Source organism: Mesoplodon mirus, assembly GCF_964341445.2.
Source record: "Mesoplodon mirus genome assembly, chromosome: 11".
NCBI classification, from domain to species: Eukaryota; Metazoa; Chordata; class Mammalia; order Artiodactyla; family Ziphiidae; genus Mesoplodon; species Mesoplodon mirus.
The window spans coordinates 8,733,165-8,754,646 of record NC_138987.1 but is presented as its reverse complement, the minus strand read 5'-3'; positions in this window follow the sequence as shown (position 1 = coordinate 8,754,646).

Below are 21,482 nucleotides of genomic sequence, written 5' to 3'. Positions count from 1 at the left end.
TGACAAAATTCAACACCCATTTATGATAAAAACTCTCCAGAAAGTAGGCAAAGAAGGAACCTACCTGAACATAATAAAGGCCATATATGACAAACCCACAACCAACATCGTTCTAAATGGTGATAAAATGAAATCATTTTCTGTAAGATCAGGAACAAGGCAAGGTTGTCCACTCTCACCATTATTATTCAACATAGTTTTGGAAGTTTTAGCCACAGCAATCAGAGAAGAAAAGGAAATAAAAGGAATCCAAATTGGAAAAGAAGAAATAAAGCTGTCACTGTTTGCAGAAGACATGATACTATACATAGAGAATCCTAAAGATGCTACCAGAAAACTACTAGAGCTAATCAATGAATTTGGTAAAGTAGTAGGATACAAAATTAATGGACAGAAATCCCTTGCATTCCTATACACTAATGATGAAAAATCTGAAAGAGAAATTAAGGAAACACTCCCATTTACCACTGCAACAAAAAGAATAAAATACATAGGAATAAACCTTCCTAAGGAGACAAAAGAATCTATGAAAAAAAATGGTTTTGAAGAACCTAGGGGCAGGACAGTAATACAGATGCAGACGTAGAGAATGGACTTGAGGACATGGGTAGGGGGAAGGGTAAGCTGGGGCGAAGTGAGAGAGTGGTGTGGACATATATACACTACGAAATGTAAAACAGATAGCTAGTGGGAAGCAGCCACATAGCACAGGGAGATCAGCTCGGTGCTTTGTGACCACCTAGAGGGTTGGGATATGGAGGGTGGGGGGGGAGGCACAAGAGGGATTGGATATGGGTATATATGTGTACATACAGCTTATTCACTTTGTTATACAGTAGCTACTAACACAGTATTGTAAAGCAATTATACTCCAATAAAGATGTTAAAAAAATAAATAAATTGATTGAAACAAAGCATCACAAGCTAATTTGTTGAATCTTGATATAGGATATTGGTTACTTCTCATGTGGCAAGAAATTCATTCCATAGTCTTCTCTCAGTTTAAAATGAGCATCATTTTTTCTGTTTTGTAAAACAATGGTACAATTCCAATAAATTTATGTGTTGACCAAAACAATCTTTCATTCTAAGTTTACGCATAGAGATTTTCACTATTCATGGTAACCGACTGTAATGCTTTATATTGCTTTATTGAGCACATTATATTCCAGATGCTGCCTGTGTCCTTGAAATAAAGTAGTAAACTACATGGATAAAGTCTCAGCATTAGAATGTTTTGGAGAGTTTGTCTTACTATTTTGTGATAGGTTTTAGAAGAAAATGTAAAGTATTTTTCATGTATGCTTTAGAAAGATAAGTAAAGGAAATGTTGAAGGATGTCATAGATGGAGCTCCCCAAGAGGGAGATTCTGAGAAGAGATTTGCATGTGAAATTTATTAAGGACTATTTCCATGCCTGTGGAAGGAAAGCAAGAAAGGAGGTTGGCCAAAGGGAGAAGTTGGGCTGTGATGCAGTCTCAGCAAAGTTTCAGCGAATTCCAAAAAAAATCCTGAATGTGATATGACCCTACAGAGTTTTCCTTAGTTTGGGCAAGAGTGCCAGATTTAGTAGTCTTGCACTGACCAATCATTAAATGCAGGGTACTCTGGGCAGGAGCCATGGCCTTGGTTGAGGAGACTCTCTTCAACTATGGTGATTCTCAAAGAAGGCTACTTGATGGTAAGTTTTATGTGTTACCTTGACTAGGTTATAGTCCCCAGTTATGCAGTCAACTACTTATATAGGTGTGGCTGTGAAGGTAATTTTGGTTGATGTTAAGTAAGGGAGATTGTCCTAGATAACCTGGTTGGCCCTAATTCAATAAGTTGAAAGGCCTTAAGAAAAGAGCTGTGACTTCCTTGAGGAAGAAGAAATTCTACATGTGAATAGCAGCTTTAGCTTGAGCCCAAAAGGTCAAGCTTGCCCTTCCTGATATCCTGCTCTACAGATTCCAGACTTATCTTGCCAGTCCCTATAATTGGGTAAGTCAATTTCTTGCAGTAATTTTCTTCATATACACCTTCTACTGGTTCTGTTTCTCTGAACCCTGACTGATACAAGCTGACAGCTAAAAACTGTCTACTAACAGAATGCCCAGTAGCTAGTTGATTAACCCTTCAGTCCTTAAGGGGTATCTGAGATGGACGTCACAGTGTTCATTATGGAGTAGTTAAATTATTCCTCGTTCTCTACCTTTCACATTCAAATTCATACTTCCTACCACCTGCCAGGCAGAGAAAAATAAGAGAAGACTAGGAAGAGCTATTATGCTATTGTACTAAAGGTGACTCATATTCAGGAAGCATACATCCAATTCAAGCAGTCTTAAACTACATAAATTGAAAATCTGGAGGCAATGCTAGCTTCAGGTGCTGCTGAACCCAGGGATTCAAAACAAGTTATACATTTTTGGATTCCCATCCTTTATCTTTCACATCTGCTTTCATCTGGATTAAAAACATTCTCACCATTTGTTGGCTTCCTCCACTGCTTAGGATTTTATAAACCTCACACAAGCAAGTCTGATGCAAACAAACTAAGAAAAAAATATCTGCATATCAAGCATTCTGATTTTAGAACTAGTATTAAGTTTTATTTCTCATATTTGAATGATAAGAGTAACACTTAACCGATCACTATGAGCAAGGAAGATAAAATATGCTGATTGAATAACAAAGTCTGGGTCACTAGCCTACCACTGGAGATGGAGGTTTTTAAGTTTCATGAAAGGAAAGGAGCTGGAACACTGACAAGGAGGTGATAGTGAGACACCTGTCTATAGCTGGGAACAATCATTATAAAGATTTTTTAAAAATCCACTGCAGAATAAGAAGATGACAAGGAAGGTTATCTTTCTCAGCCTGGACTCTGGGAAGAAAAATAATCTATTATTATTAAATAAGTATTATTATATAAGTGATATGTAAGTACTCATTATATAGGTATGTTTAACATATAAAGTATAAAATAAAAAATCAAAGATAAGAAATGACTGTTTTATAAAACTCAATGGATATTAAAAAGAATAAAATAAAACCTACAGAATTAAAGTATATAGTTAGTGAAGTTAAAAGCCCAGTAGATGGGTTAAATAGCCATTTAGTCACAATATAAAATGAGATTAGTAATATAAAAAATAGACTGAAGAAAATTACTTAAAATGCAGCACTTCAAATTAAAGAGAGAATATTTGAAAAATTAATATAGAGGGAGATTCAACATGTATTGAATAGGAATTCTATAAATACAAATGAAATGGAATGAGAAACAGCAATATTTGAAGGGATAAAGGCTTAACATTTCCTAGTATTGATAAAAGACTTAAATCCTTATGTTCAAGAAGCACTGTCCGTTCCTGAGGAGAATAAACTAAAAATAGAGCCATACCTCAACACACTATAGTGAAAACAGTACCAAAAGAAGGTGAAGGCAAAAGTCAGATCAGGTACAGATCAATGGTCATTTTTGAACAGTAGACTTTTCTTCTTAAAATCAAAAGAAAGTATACTATTAGCTTCAATGTAAAGAGAGAGAAATAGTGTCCACCTAAAAGTCTATTCAGTGGTGTGTTGGAGCCAGCTCATCCTGACTTGGAAGAGCAAGTTGTTAAACCATTGGCAGCTCCCAGGTTCAAGAAATAAATATAGTCCCTGAGATAGTAGCTATGAATTTTTCTGAACTGAAACAACATTACCTCATATTCCAGAAGCTCAACATAACTTAAGTAGGGAAAACAAAAAGAAATACATTTGCTGACACATCTGAGTGAAAATTCAGAACACCAAAAACAAAGACAAGATCATAAGTGAAGATGGAAGAAAAAAACAGGAAAACTAACATCAATCTGTTTGTCAACAGTTTTCTCTATATCACTAATAGGAGTCATTAGACAGTGGAATAATATCTTTAAAGTGATAAAATTTAGAACTGTATGCTAGTCATATATGTGTATTTTAGCTAACCCTGTTTAAGAAATTGTATGTTTTAATATGAATTGAGCTAAGCATTTTATGCTTTTCTTTAAAAATAGGAATAAATTATATATTATTATCTTTTCATGTTACACTAAACTTAGAATAGGGCTTGGACTTCTAAAAGTTTTATATTCGCTCTATAATATGTGTTGGCTTATTTTGGTTTCTCTTTTATATTTTTATAATAAGAAATCTAACTTAGAAAGTAAAAGTAAATATTATCTCAAATCTTCTGTAAACTTTTTAATATTTTGCTATGGAAGTTATAAAAGTTACCTCTATATACTTAAAGAAGTAAATTGAAACCCAGTTCATCTTTTTCAACAAATCCTTAGATCATCTGGAAGTACAAAAGCAAGCTGAAGTTGCTGGCTAGAAAAGATATTTATTACTTCAAAGGAATTTGGCCTATTTGAATTCCTAACTCTTCCTGGAAGTCTGTCTATATCTACAGCCTTTGATCAACTTGTCAGTCTGGTAAATGGACTGGTTCACCACCCAGAATAGATTCTGATGGGCAATATAAAAACCTTAGCTGTCTTCTTTTCTTATCCCATTTCTTTGTTTTGTTCTACTTTCACTCTTCATGATAAACTATTTTTAAAAGGATGAATTATGTGTATTTTATAATTGTTTTTGACAAATACTTTGGTTAAAATTTTATATAAAAGGAATTTGATTAATAATAAACCATTGTACTGGATTTATATTTCTATTTTCCTTACCCTGAAAAGTCTACAACATGAACTCTTCAATGTTTATTTGACCCTCATTACTTAAACACTTCAAAATTAGTTTTTGGGGGGATAGGTAAAATGAATTCTACCTACCAAAACTTTGAGTAAGATTTTGTCCTACCCTAGGTTTAGCCTATCATACAAAATGATAATAGTGTGTAATTTATTCCTGTCTTTAAAGATAATCATAAAATACTTAATTTTAATTAAATTTAAAACATTATTCATAGGGACCTTCAAGATGGTGGAGGAGTAAGATGTGGAGATCACCTTCCTCCCCACAAATACATCAGAAATACATCTACTGTGGAACAACTCCTACAGACACCTACTGAATGCTGGCAGAAGACCCTAGACTTCCCAAAAGGCAAGACAATCCCCACGTACCTGGGTAGGACAAAAGAAAAAAAAAAACAGAGACAAAAGAATTGGGATGGGACCTGCACCTCTGGGAGGGAGCTGTGAAAGAGGAAAGTTTCCACACACTAGGGAGTCCCTTCACTGGCAGGGACGGGGGTGGGGTGAAGCTTCAGAGTGACAGAGGAGAGGGCAGCAACAGGGGTGCAGAGGGCAAAGCAGAGAGATTCCCACACAGAGGATCCATGCAGACCAGCACTCACCAGCCCGAGAGGCTTGTCTGCTCACCTGCTGGGGCGGGTGGGGGCTGGGAGCTGAGGCTCAGGCTTCCTAGGTATTATCCCAGGGAGAGGACTGGTGTTGGCTGCATGAACACAGGCTGAAGGGGGCTAGGGCACCACAGCTAGCCAGGAGGGCGTCCAGGAGAAAGTCTGGACCTGCCTAAGAGGCAAGAGACCATTGTTTTGGGGTGCGTGAGGTGAGGGGTTGCAGAGCACTGCCTAAACGAGCTCCAGAGATGGGTGCAAGCCATGGCTATCAGCGCGGACCCCAGAGATGGGCATGAAATACTAAGGCTGCTGCTGCAACCACCAAAAGTCCTGTGTGCAAACACAGGTCACTATCCACACCTCCTCTCCCAGGAGCCTGTGTCCCGTGATCCAGGGACAACTTCCCCGGGAGAACACACAGCACACCTCAGCCTGGTGCAATGGCATGCTGGCCTCTGCTACTATAGGCTCGCCCTGCATTCGGTATCCCTCCCTCACCCCAGCCTGAGTGAGCCAGAGGCCCATAATCAGCCGCTCCTTTAACACCCGTCCTGTCTGGTCAGGGAACAGATGCCCTCAGGCAACCTACATGCAGAGGCGGGGCCAAATCTAAGGCTGAACCCCAGGAGCTATGCGAACAAAGAAGAGAAAAGGAAATTTTCCCCAGCAGCTTCAGGAGCAGTTGATTAAATCCCCACAATCAACTTGACGTACCCTGCATCATTGTAATACTTGAATAGACAAAAATTCATTCCAAAATTGAGGTGGTGGGCTTTGGGAGCAAGTGTAGACTTGGGGTTTGCTTTCTGCATCTAATTTGTTTCTGATTTTCTGTTTATCTTAGTTTAGTATTTGGAGCTTATTATCATTGGTAGATTTGTTTACTGATTTGATGCTTCCTTCTTTATATATATATATATTTTATTCCTTTTTCTATTTTTGTGAGTGTGTATGTGTATGCTTCTTTGTGGGATTTTGTCTGTATAGCTTTGCTTTTACAATTTGTCCTAGGGTTCTGTCTGTCCCTTTTTATTTTTTTAGTATAGCTTTTAGCACTTGTTATCTTTGGTGGATTTCTTTTTTGGTTTAGTTGCACTCTTCTTTCTTTCTTCTTTTTTTAATTATTTTTTAATATTTTAATAATATATTGTTATTGTTTATTTTAATAACTATTTTATTTATTTATTTTCTTTTTTCCTCCATTTTCTTCTGTGCCATGAGCTGGCAGGGTCTTGGTGCTCTGGCTGGGTGTAAGGCCTGAGCCTCTGAGGTGGGAGAGCTGAGTTCAGGACATTGGTCAAGCAGAGACCTTCTGGCTCCATGTAATATCAAATGGCAAAAGCTCTCCCAGAGATCTCCATCTCAATGCTAAGACCCAGCTCCACTCAATGACCAGCAAGTTACAGTGCTGGACACCTTATGGCAAACAACTAGCAAGACAGGAACACAACCCCAACCATTAGCAGAGAGGCTGCCTAAAATCATAATAAGTTCACAGACACCCGAAAACACCACCAGACGTGGTCCTGCCCACCAGAAAGACAAGATCCAGCCTCATCCACCAGAACACAGGCACTAGTCCCCTCCACCAGGAAGCCAACACAACCCACTGAACCAAACTTAGCCACTGGGGTCAGACCCCAAAAAACAATGGGAACTACGAACCTGCAGCCTGCAAAAAGCAGATCCCAAACACAGAAAGTTAAGCAAAATGAGAAGACAGAGAAATAAACAGCAGATGAAGGAGCAAGGTAAAAATCCACCAGACCAAACAAATGAAGAGGAAATAGGCAGTCTACCTGAAAAAGAATCCAGAGTAATGAGAAAAAGGATGATCCAAAATCTTGGAAAGAGAATGGAAAAATTACAAGAAACGTTTAACAAGGAACTAGAAGAACTAAAGAGCAAACAATGATGAACAACACAATAAATGAAATTACAAATTCTATAGAAGGAATCCATAGCAGAATAACTGAGCAGAAGAACGGATAAGTGACCTGGAAGATAAAATACTGGAAATAACTACCACAGAGCAGAATAAAGAAAAAAGAATGAAAAGAACGGAGGACAGTCTCAGAGACATCTGGGACAACATTAAGTGCATGAACAGTTGAATTATAGGGGTGCCAGAAGAAAAAGGGAAAAAAAGGGACTGGGATGATATTTGAAGAGATTATAATTAAAAACTTCCCTAAGATGGGACAGGATATAGTCAAGCAAGTCCAGGAAGCACAGAGAGTTCCATACAGGATAAATCCAAGGAGAAACAACAACGACATACATTAATCAAACTATCAAAAATTAAACACAAAGAAAAAATATTAAAAGCAGCAAGGGAAAGCCAACAAATAACATACAAGGGAATCCCCATAAGGTTAACAGCTGATCTTTCAGCAGGAACTCTGCAAGCCAGAAGTGAGTGGCAGGACATATTAAAAGTGATGAAAGGGAAAAACCTACAACCAAGATTACTCTACCCAGCAAGGATCTCATTCAGATTCGACTGAGAAATTAAAACCTTTAGAGAAAAGCAAAAGCTAAAAGAATTCAGCACCATCAAACCAGCTTTACAACAAATGCTAAAGGAACTTCTCTAAGTGGGGAACAGAGGAGAAGGAAAAGACCTACAGTAATAAACACAAAACAATTAGAAAATGGTAATAGGAACATATATATCAATAACAACCTTAAATGTAAATGGATTAAATGCTCCAACCAAAACACACAGACTGGCTGAATGGATAGACAAAGAAGACCCATATATATGCTTCCTACAAGAGACCCACTTCAGACCTAGGGACACATACAGGCTGAAAGTGAGGGGATGGAAAAAGTTATTCCATGCAAATGGAAATCAAAAGAAAGCTGGAGTAGCAATTCTCATATCAGACAAAATATACTTTAAAATAAAGACTATTACAAGAGACAAAGAAGGATACTAAATAATGATCAAGGGATAAACCCAAGAGGAAGATATAACAATTGTAAATATTATGCATCCAATATAGGAGCACCTCAGTACACGAGGCAAATGCTAACAGAGATAAAAAGGGAAATCGACAGTAACACAATCAGTAGGGGATTTTACTACCCCACTTTCACCAATGGACAGATCATCCAAAATGAAAATAAATAAGGAAACACAAGCCTTAAATGATACATTAAAAAAGATGGACTTAATTGATATTTATAGGACATTCCATCCAAAAACAACAGAATACACATTTTTCTCAAGTGCTCATGGAACATTCTCCAGGATAGATCATATCTTGGGTCACAAATCACGCCTTGGTAAATTTAAGAAAATTGAAATCGTATCATGTATCTTTTCCAACTTCAGTGCTATGAGACGAGATATCAATTCCAGGAAAAAAACTGTAAAAAATAGAAACACATGGAAGCTAAAAAAGATATTACTAAATAACCAAGAGATCACTGAAGAAATCAAAGAGGAAATAAAAAAATACCTTGAAGCAAATGACAACAAAAACACGAGGACTGAAAACCAATGGGATGCAGCAAAGCAGTTCTAAGCAGGAAGTTTATAGCAATACAATCCTATCTCAAGAAACAAGAAACACCTCAAATAAACAACCTGACCTTAAACCTAAAGCAGTTGGAGAAAAAGAACAAAAAAACCCCAAAGTTAGAAGAAGGAAAGAACTCATAAAGACCAGATCACAAATAAATGAAAAAGAAATGAAGAAAATGACAGCAAAGATCAATAAAACTAAAAGCTGGTTCTTTGAGAAGATAAACAAAATTAATAAACCATTAGCCAGACTCATCAAGAAAAAAAGGGAGAAGACTCAAATCAATAGAATTAGAAATGAAAAAGAAGTAACAACAGACACTGCAGAAATACAAAGGATCATGAGAGATTACCACAAGCAACTATATGCCAATAAAATGGACAACTTGAAAGAAATGGACAAATTCTTAGAAAAGCACAACCTCCTGAGACTGAACCAGGAAGAAATAGAGAATATAAACAGATCAATCACAAACACTGAAATTGAAACTGTGATTAAAATTCTGTCAACAAAGAAAAGCCCAGGACCAGATGGCTTCACAGGCAAATTCTATCAAACATTTAGAGAAGAGCCAATACCTATCCTTCTCAAACTCTTCTAAAATACAACAAGGGGAGGAACACTCTCAAACTCATTCTATGAGGTCACCATCATCTTGATACCAAAACCAGACAAAGATATCACACACACAAAAAAATAGAGGCCAATATCACGGATGAACATAGATGCAAAAATCCTCAATAAAATACCAGCACACAGAATCCAACAGCACATTAAAAGGATCATACACCATGATCAAGTGGGGTTTATCCCCGGAGTGCAAGAATTCTTCAATATATGCAAATCAATCCATGTGATAAACCATATTAACAAATTGATGGAGAAAAAGCATATGATCCTCTCAATAGATGCAGAAAAATTTTTGACAAAATTCAACACCCATTTATGATAAAAACTCTCCAGAAAATAGGCATACAGGAAACTTACCTCAACATAATAAAGGCCTTATATGACAAACCCACGGCCAACATGGTTCACAATGGTTCTCAGCACTATAATTCAACATAATTTTGGAAGTATTAGCCATGGCAATCAGAGAAGAGAAAGATATAAAAGGAATCCAAATTGGAAAAGAAGTAAAACACTCACTGTTTGCAGATGACATGATACTATACATAGAGAATCCTAAAGATGCTACCAGAAAACTACTAGAGCTAATCAATGCATTTGGCAAAGTAGGAGGATACAGAATTAATGCACAGAAATCTCTTGCATTCCTATACATTAGTGATGAAAAACCTGAAAGAGAAATTAAGGAACGAGTTCCATTTACCATTGCAACAAAAAGAATAAAATACCTAGGAATAAACCTACCTGAGGAGATAAAAGACCTGTATGCAGAAAACTATAAGACACGGATGAAAGAAATTAAAGATGATATAAACAGATGGAGAGATATACCACGTTCTTGGATTGGAAGAATCAACATTGTGAAAATGGCTATACTACTCAAAGCAATCTACAGATTCAATGTAATCCCTATCAAACTACCAATGGCATTTTTCACAGAACAAGAACAAAAAATTTCACAATTTGTATGGAATTACAAAAGACCCTGAATAGCCAAAGCATCTTGACAAAGAAAAATGGAGCTGGAGGAATCAGGCTTCCAGACTTCAGACTATACTACAAAGCTACAATAATCAAGACCATATGGTACTGGCAAAAAAAAAAAAAAACAAATATAGATAAATGGAACAGGATAGAAAGCCCAGAGATAAACCCACACAAATATGGTCACCTTATTTTTGATAAAGGAGGCAAGAATATACAATGGAGAAAAGACAGCCTCTTCAATAAGTGCTGCTGTGAAAACTGGACAGTTACATGGAAAAGAATGAAATTAGAACACTCCCTAACACCATACACAAAAATAAACTCAAAATGGATTAAAGACCTAAATGTAAGGCCAGACACTATCAAACTCTTAGAGGAAAACATAGGCAGAACACTCTATGACCTAGATCACAACAAAATCCTTTGTGACCCACCTCCTAGAGAAATGAGAATAAAAACAAAAATAAACAGATGGGACCTAATGAAACTTAAAAGCTTTTGCACAGCAAAGGAAACCATAAACAAGACGAAAAGACAACCCTCAGAATGGGAGAAAATATTTGCAAATGAAGTAACCGACAAAGGATTAACCTCCAAAATTTACAAGCAGCTTATGCAGCTCAGTATCAAAAAAACGAACAACCCAATCCAAAAATGGGCGGAAGACCTAAATAGACATTTCTCCAAAGAAGATATACAGATTGCCAACAAAAACATGAAAGAATGCTCAACATCATTAATCATTAGAGAAATGCAAATCAAAACTACCATGCGAGATCATCTCACACTGGTCAGAATGGCCATTATCAAAAAATCTACCAATAATAAATGCTGGAGAGGGTGTGGAGAAAAGGGAACCCTCATACACTGTTGGTGGGAATGTAAATTGATACAGCCACTATGGAGAACAGTATGGTGGTTCCTTAAAAAACTAAAAATAGAACTACCATACGACCCAGCAATCCCACTACTGGGCATATACCCTGAGAAAACCATAATTCAAAAAGAGTCATGTACCACAATGTTCATTGCAGCTCTATTTACAATAGCCAGGACTTGGAAGCAACCTAAGTGTCCACCGATAGATGAATGGATAAAGAAGATGTGGCACATATATATGATGGAATATTACTCAGCCATAGAAAGAAATAAAATTGAGTTATCTGTAGTGAGGTGGGTGGACCTAGAGACTGTCATACAGAGTGAAGTAAGTCAGAAAGAGAAAAACAAATACCATTTGCTAACACATATATATGGAATCTAAAAAAAAAATGGTTGTGAAGAACCCAGGGCCAGGACAGGAATAAAGACGCAGACATAGAGAATGGACTTGAGGACATGGGGAGGGGGAAGGGTAAGCTGAGACGAAGTGAGAGGGTGGCATGGACATATATACACTACCAAATGTAAAATAGATAGCTAGTGGGAAGCAGCCACATAGCACAGGGAGATCAGCTCGGTGCTTTGTGTCCACCTAGAGGGGTGGGATAGGGAGGGTAGGCGGGAGACGCAAGAGGGAGGAGATATGGGGATATATGTTTATGTACAGCTGATTCACTTTGTTATAAAGCTGAAACTAATACACCATTGTAAAGCAATTATACTCCAATAAAGATGTTAAGATAAATAAATAAATAGGCAAGTCACAGAGTGGGAGAAAATATCTGTGAAACGTAAAGAACATGTATCCAGGACATATATAATTCTATAGTTTAATAATAAAATTCCAACAATCCAATTTTTAAGTGAGCAAAATATTTGAACAAATCTTTCATAAAAAAAGATAAATACTGGCCAATAAGCACATAAAAAGTGCTGAAGATCATTAGTCTCCAGGAAATAATAATTAGAATTACTTCAAACCCTACCAGACTGAATAATATTAAAGTCTGAGCACACCACTGTTGGTAAGGATGTGAAGCAGTTGCAACTGACATATATTTTTCATATAGAAAATGGTACAGTCACTTGGAGGAATGTCTCATAGCAATTCCATTCCTAGATATTTACACAAGAAAGATAAGAATAGATATTCATAAAAAGATTTGTACAATAATGTTCGTGGAAGCTTTATTCATAACAGCCTTAAACTGCAAACAGCCTAGGTGTCCATTAATAGAAGAATAAATAAACTGACTATGGTATAATAATAATAGGATAAAATACTATTCAACGATAAAAAGGGAAAATGTACTAATATACAAATGACATGAACAGTTCTCAAAATAATTATGCTGAGTAGAAGAAGCCTTACAGGAAAAAGTGCATACTATTTGACTCCATCTATAAGAACTTCTAAACAGGCAAAATTATCCTATTCAGGAAAAAATATCAGAATAGCGGTTTACTTTTGGATTGGGGAATGACTGGGATAAAGCACGCTGGCGATCAGTGTTCTGTACCTTGATCACAGTTTTGTTACACAGGTCTGTTTGCATCTGTCAAAACTTTGTTAAAAAACACATAAGATTTGTGGTTTTTTTTTTTTTTTTGCAGTACGCGGTCTTCTCACTGCTGTGGCCTCCCCCGTTGCGGAGCACAGGCTCCGGACGCGCAGGCTCAGTGGCCATGGCTCACGTGCCCAGCCGCTCCACGGCATGTGGGATCCTCCCGGACCAGGGCACGAACCCTTGTCCCCTGCATCAGCAGGTGGACTCTCAACTACTGCGCCACCAGGGAAGCCCAAGATTTGTGCATTTTTATGTGTGTTTTATATCAAAAGAAAAAAGTATGAGCAAAATATTGAATTCTAGTTATATATGCATGCCGAAATATTTGGGGAGAAATGTACTGATGTCTGAAATTTATTTTGAATTACATCAAAAAATAAGATGGAGTGATGGATAGATAGATAATTAGATGGATAAATAGGTAGTAAAATAAGTATAAAACATTTTAATGACAGAATTTAATGGTAGATATATGAATGTTTGCTATAAAATTCTTTCAACTTTATTGATGTTTGAAATTTTTCATAAAAATTTTGAAAAAATAAAAAATAACCATTATTCTTAAATAAGTTTAGCTAAAATAAAAATTATTAGAGGACTTGAAAAATATCACTAGATATAGAAAATTAGTGTTAGGATATGGAAAAATTTGGAGGCTATATTTTATATGAAAAATGTTAGAAAACAAGATGTTCAGCCTGAAGAAGAAATTAATAAAAGTAGACATAATGACAGTCATCAAAGATTTAAGAACTTTCAAACAGTTTTCTTTTGAAAGAGAAATTAGTGTGGATTATGAGAACACATTTTAGGTTACTTTGTAGAAACCCTTTTTAATAACCAGCAATCCAACCTTGGAATTAAAATGAATAATTATGTGATACTGGATATATGAAGGTATGATATAAAAACAATTCCTGAATTAGATGAGGTCTGGGATTAGAGTATAGCAAGTATAGCAGATTTTTGGTTTTGCTTACAGGAAAACAAATGGTGCAGAAAGAGAATGTGGGGCAAGAGAAATTTGTTTTTGTTTTTTAAGAAAGAAGAAAATACAGCATGATTATATGTTAAGAAAGATAATTCAGGAGGAAAGGGAAATTTAGGAGAGGGACAGAGAGGGATATAGTGGGAGCAAAACTCTAGACCATGATAAAGCAGGTAGAATGTAGTCATAAGTGACAGATAAATCTTTGATAAAAATGCAAGTAGTTCATTTCTTGTGATGGAGGTGAGGCAGAGAATACGAGTACAGTGCAGTAGATTGAGGCATATCATGGTGAGTGAACGAAAGTGTTCTAATAACCTATGAATATATATCTCAACTGCCTAGTCCCTGAAAATTCTGAAAAAGTTTGATTTTTGAATTTTCTTATTTCATGAGAGAGAAACAGAAAAAGAACAAGAAGGATACCAACATTTCCAGAATACGTACTACATTCCACACACTCTAAAGAAACTTTACTTGTGTTATCACATTTTATACTCATAAAACTCCTGAAATAAAGGCATTAGTGTGACTATTGTATTGATAAGAAAACTGAGAAACAGAGAGATAAGCTCTTTGCCCAATATGATACATTGAAACGACAAAGTCAGGATTTAGAACAAAGGTCTGGCTGACCTTAGACTCCCTGTTCTTTCCATAACCCATCATTGCCTAAATAATTGAAAACTATACACAAGAAACTCCATTCAAATTCATTTTAATGAAAAATTAATACTAATATGTTTTTAAAATCTTTCCTAGGGTGCAAATTTTATGATAATGGTTTGAAACAATTATATAAGCTTTCTTTATTTTCAGTTTTCAAGGACTTAAGACCACATTGGCACTCTTGTGGTACTTAACAGACAATCCCTAAGGAGGGCACTTAGAAACTAATATGTACTGTTTATAGTTCAAAATATGTCTTAATTTGCTAATTCATCCATTTTGTTATATAATTTTGATGCCCAATAACTACTTATATATTTTTTTGAAAATGACAACACACCATATGTTTAATGTAAAATATGCAGCACTATTTTCACAAAGTCTTGAATTTCAGGTAAAATATCTTGTATTTTCAAAATAGTGCATTGTCAGAAAGTAACTGTCCACATGGTGATGAATATCAGTAATTCTTTTTCACTTGAGTACAGTAGGAAAATCAGTTGTGTATTCTGCTATTTTATTAGTGTGCATGGTCATTTATAAATCAATAGCTTAACTTTAACAAATATTTTGCATTGTTAGCAGGTAAATATCTGGTGCCATCTGTGCATGGGAGATTCGATAATACTTGAGAAATCTTTATAAACTGGAGAAAAGAAACTCTTATTCTTCTTTCTCTAATTATTATTAATATTAATAAATCTCAGAAATATGTACATCATCAAAAGAGTTATATATAAAGTTAGTAGAATACAAAATAATTTTGTTGGAAGTCAAAACAAACTTCTGCACAAAGAAGCATACTAATATTATATGTAACTCCACTCCCCTCCCCTCATCTTTTTTAAAGACGGAAACAAATAACCAAGACAGAACAGGTCTTAGAAAATGTTAAAAATGTTAAGGTTGCTCAAAATGCAAATTTTCAGGAAAAGCGTTATACAATATATAGGGATATAGGAGACAAGTCTGTTGTTTTTAGAAATACAAGATATAACAATTTAGAAATATTTAGATAAATTATTTTATGATGAACACTCTGGATGGTACATTATAGAGAGTCTGGATTATGTTGACTTCTTAAAAAAAAAAAGAGTATTGAGCTTCTGGAAGGCAGTTAGGTGGATCCTTTTGATCCCATGAAGCTTTTATTCTTTGGGCAGTTTATTTTAGTTATATTATTACTCTTAGTGTGTGGTCTTATTCTATGCATGATTCCTACTCTTAAGATTTGGCTTTCAAGGATTTTACCTGTAATTGAGTGAGTGATGGCCTTGCAAGGAAGTTCTCTTCACTTTGGTCAAGCTGAAATATCATGGCGTGACCATGATTCAGCCATGCAGCATTAGGTCTTGCCCTTTGCATCTGCAGTGCAGCTATTGATCAAAGACTCATAAGGAACCCCACATAGGCTTCTGGATCATCATCATTAGCTTTTGCAATTAGCAGCCACTTCATTAGCCTTAACTTCAATCTGTGATCTTTAGTTCAGGGAAACCATGGCTCATATTCTCTGTCTAGTTTTGTAATTATTTATGGTACAGAATAGGTCCAATACCTATTACTCCACTGTAGCTGAAAGTGAAAGTTATATAGATAAATTATTAACCAAAACAGAATGAGGGTTTTGTTTTGTTTTTTCTCCTAAAAACTCTTTCCTGAAGGGTATGTATTGAATCAATTTTAAAATCACAGGTATTCTATGTATATTGTAGGAGGGAGTAAATCAATATTACCTTTTGTAACTTATGCTATTTGTTGTTAACTGAGCTTTCTAGCATAAAGTAAAATTATGCAGGTATTAAATCAAAGAAAGAAAGTAGAAACACACTGTAACTGTGCAATTCATGGGAAAAAGCAGTATGACCACTTTAGTTTTTCCTTTTTAAAACTTTACACATTCCCCAGCTCTGTTAATTGAAAAGGCGTGGAGGCAATGAAAACATACTAGTATTGAGCTCTTCTAGCTTTCACATATTGTTCTCTAAATATCTTTCCCCAGTAGAAAAAGGAGGCTTCTTGAAAACATGACTGATTTCAAGTCTGGGTCAGGAAATGTACAGGAGAAGCCTGACATCCCGTTGTGCTAGAAGGTAAGTTATGGAAAATAAATGAGTTGATATCAATGTTCACAGGAAATGTCACCGACTAAAGATGAGAGAGTGTCTTAAAAAAAAAAAGACTGACTTTGTTTAAAACACAGTGAGTACTAAAGGTCATGAGTTTATCACAGTGTTTAAAAGAAAGGAGAGAGAAAGAAAATTCACTCCACACCACAGGAAATAGATAGTATAGCAATTATTCTAATTGAATTTAAAGTATGATACTTAAAAAAAAGAATTAATCAATTATTCTACCTTCCCAACATAAACTATAATTCTATGTAACAAAAAGACCCTAGTAGGTGGAGAAAACTGTCTTTTATAAGAGAATTCCACGTAATAAATGCAGAAGAAATGACATAATTGGAAAACACTCTTTTGCTACTACTAACAAAAGAACTGATTTGGGCAATGGTCAATAATGGATGCTAAAACCATTAGGTGAAACTTGATGGAGAATTTTGCAGTGAAGGAATCAGACTGCAACCATATGAAACTACATATCAATCAGTATCACTGAACTGAGACAACTGGACAATATGTGCCTCCAATGAGATGCAATATGATGAAGAAAGCATCACCTATAAAATATTTTTGCAAAAAAAGAAAACAAAGTACTTGAATTGAATCAAGTTTTTAAGGACTTATATCCAGTCTAATAGAATACAGTGTAAAATGCCACAGGAAATAATCACCCAAACCAGACTGTGGATCATCTATAACTAATCTAATTTCCTCAAAACAGCTATGACAAGAAAAATAGAGTGGGAGGAGGGGAGACTTTTCTATATTAAAAAAATAAAAGAGACAGAGAGAGAATAATTTAGGAAATACAGTACCAAATACAAAGAATGGAGCCTTTGGATTGGATTCTAATTTTTTAAAAAGCACATATAAAAGGATATTTTTCAGACAATTAAAGGCATTTTAGCTGATAATAAGAAATTGTTAATTTTGTTAATTGTTCATAGTAATAGTGACATTATGAATTTTTAAGAAAATTACTTTCTTTGCTTTTGATGTATACTAAAATTGTGTGAAATGATATGCTGTCTGGGATTAGCTTTAAAATACTTCAGCCCTTCCCCACCCTCACCACTTGTCTTTCCTCCCAAAAAGGGCAAGGAAGATAGATTGAAACAAGTACAGTAAAATATACAGGATTTTTGAAACTGGGTGATGGGAGTCACAGGTGCTTATTTTACTCTACTGCTGTGTATGTTTGGAAATTTTGTTAATGCAAATTTATAACAAGATAACAAAGATAACTGTGAAGTTGTATTTTACTGTCTTTGAAGAGAAATGTTTAAAACAGGCCTTATTTTAACATGTGATGTTAATTTCCTCAATTGTCCTAGACAGGAACTTGAACTCAGTTCATATGTAGCATCAGTATGATACATATACCCAGCAGGAAACAGATGGCACCCTCAAAGAAGTTAACTGACAAAAGTTTAATGGCTGAATTATTTTTAGAGATGAGTTCAGGGTGAAGGAAACCAAGGGATGGTGAAGCCTAAGGGGTTTATGGAAGCGAGTATTATCCTAGGCCTGATAAAACAAGGGCAGGGAATGAAACAGTGTTGCTGGAATTTTTGAGAGCTGGAGCCCTGGGAATGGGCCACAGGAAAGGATCTAGAGCTGTGGAGACAAGACATGTGCAGGAAAAGCATCACCTTCTATTCCCCTGCTGGTGTCTTCCATCTCCGTAGTCCAGCTGGAAATCAGAGGCTGCAGTCCACAGAAGTCAGACTACAGGAGTACACAGTAGGGCAGACTACAGGAGTCCATAGAGGGCAGACTACAGGAGTACACAGTAGGGCAGAGGTGGGCAGAGAATTGATGGTAGATGGGGGAGGCGAGGAAAAGTGCAATGGAGAGAAGAATTAATCTAAGTGTTTATTCCACTAAAAATCTGGTTCTGATTCGAAATAATTTTGTAATGTAAGGTAAAGTTTTACAAGGTTTTCAGAAGTTTCATAGTATGTACAATATCTGTCAAATTTGTGTTTTTGTAATTCATAAGTTGCCAATTGCTTCCATATCTTGGCTTTTCTGAGACAACATGGATGGACCTTAAGGGTATTATGCTAAGTGAAATAAACCAGAAAGAGAAAGACAAATACTACATAGTATCACTTATATGTGGAATCTAAATAAAAAGTCAAACTCATAGAAACAGAAAGTAGAAAAGTGGTTGCCAGGGACTGGGATGTTTGAGAAATAGGGAGAGTTTGGTACAAACTGTCAGCTAAAAGATGTCTGAGGTCTAAGGTTCTAGTGAATAACATGGTGACTATAATTGATAACACAGTACTGTATAATTTAGATTACTAAGAGAATAGAACTTAAATATTCTCACCAAAAAAAAAAAAAAAGATAAATATGTTAAATGATTCCTCCCTAGATGGGAGGAATTATTTCACATGTGTATGTGTATCTAATCATCATGATGTAAACTTTAATTATCTTATAATTTTGTCAATTATAACTCGATAAATGTGAAAAAAATCATTCATTGCCTTAAGTGGAAATACTAACATATTACATTTTAATAATATTTGATCACTATATTTACATTTTAGAGTATACTAAAATGTCCTTTTTCCCAATGCTATATTTTCTCTTTCACTTGCCAAACTTTTTAATAATATTTTAACCTCTGTTTTTAATAAATACGGTCACTTGAAAGACAAACAACCTGAAGTTAAAATTACTATTAATCTTTAATTCAAATGATAATTTACAGAATTCTAAAATGAAGGTATCCATGAAAAAATGGCATCCAATAATTTTAAAAGCTGCATCATGAATGTGGCAAGAATTTAAACACAGGAATTTAAATAAAAGATGTGTTGGAAACTATATTTGAAAAACTGCATGGACCAAGATCATGCTATTTCTTTTAATTTCAAAAATGTACTAAATTGGCAGAAAAGAATGAATTTAGTCAAGAGATTTTGAGCATCACAGTCGCATTCAATTGTGTATACACTGTATAACTGAGTGAATAAAAGCTACGTTACAAGTTAGGATTGAATCTCTGTCCATTTGACCCACATATTCATATAGTTTTCAGTAAAAGAGAAATTACACCAGGTCAGTTAAACAGGCAATGAAAACTTTTTTCAAGACTATCACAACAGAAAAGAGAGACTGTTGTAATAGGGCACAAGTATTGAACTCAACTCCACTGAAACGAAAAGTGGAAAAGTACTGAAGGACATGGGGGTGTGGAGGGGAGGCTCAATCAATGCGAACAGGCTAATTGATGCTTATAGAAGTTAGGTTCCTACCCTCCTACAGAAACTGGGGAGATAGGGGTGATATCTTTCTTGATGATTACATTTCAGAGAAATGAATCCCAGGTCCTTGAGAAAGACATTCCTGGGTTGTAGAAGATTTACGTCTCCAAAGGGCATAGAAATAATTTACAATTGCAAGTTTTCTAAAGTAAATGTTCTAAGAAGGGAGATCAGGGGCATATAATAAAGAAGAAACTTGGTTGAAGTTTAGTAAAGCTGAGGGGAACATTAAGGAAAGTCCATCTTGGTCAGCTACATCAATATTCAAATTATTGGATTGAAATGAAGATGTCATAAAACAATGTATTTTGTATTTGATGTTTTCAAGGCATTTAGGGATATATTACTATTCAAAGTTAATCTTACATTTAATCTCTAGAGAATCTGGTTAATTGTACATTTTGTTTTACTTCAAAGAGTTACACTTTCATAAAACTAAGGCTTCCATATACCAGTAAAATGATGTGAAGACTCTTGATCTTAGACTAAGCAGCCAATTTGTTGTCATAGATAATGAGGGGGCAGGAGCAGCCCAACCGTTGAAAAAAGTAATAAACCTGCCTGTTAACTACTGAAAGGAATTCTATTTACCAGGGATCCTTTGTGGGAGGGTTGGCATAACCATAAATTGTAAATCAAAGCATAAACAACCATTGCATGACAAAAAATTCCTTCAGGCAATTCAGTGAAGAAAATCCACCAGAAAATTTTTCTCTTCTCTCTTTTCTAATTGATATGCAACTTATGTTCCAAAAGGCTCTAGTCTCTTTTGGCTTAAAACTTTATACCTGCTGCTCCTTAAGCTGTCTTGTTTTTTAAGCTGGGTGAAAGTACACAGGGGAATATGTTGGTAGAATATTTAAGGGAGAATAATTCTATAAAATCCCTTGGAAAATGTAAGCAAGGAAAAATAAGTTGTATTTTTGAACAAAGACAAATCTAAGGTTACCTTCTCTTAGATATGACCAAAATGCTGAAATTGAAGACATTTGGAATAAATATGTTTTTATAAAACAAAAGAATGATTTATTTAGGTACAGAAAGAATATTTGCAAATGTTTGAGGAAAAAAAACAAGAAAGAAAAAAATCAACAAAGGATTATGATGAAAAGTTGTGGAAGTGGGGAAAATAAGCCATTTTCTGAAAATACTGATGTCCAGTTTACATCTCAATGAGAAACTGAACATTAATATTAGAACCAGTTTATAGATATAGCCTGATACTATTTGTAGTTTTGTAGCTACTCATGCTTAAATTAATCATTAGAACATAAAGTATAGCTCACTTTTGTATGAGGTCACACACTTAAAAATATATTTATATGTAATTATGTTTTTTTTCTTTTCAAGCTCATTCTTCTCTATCTGCTAATAAATTTGAAGCTATTCAAAGCAAAGCTCACCACCAAAGCTCTCCCTATCAATTACATCTATGACTGTGTTTTTTTTGTTGTTTGTTTGTTTAAGCACGTGAAGGAAG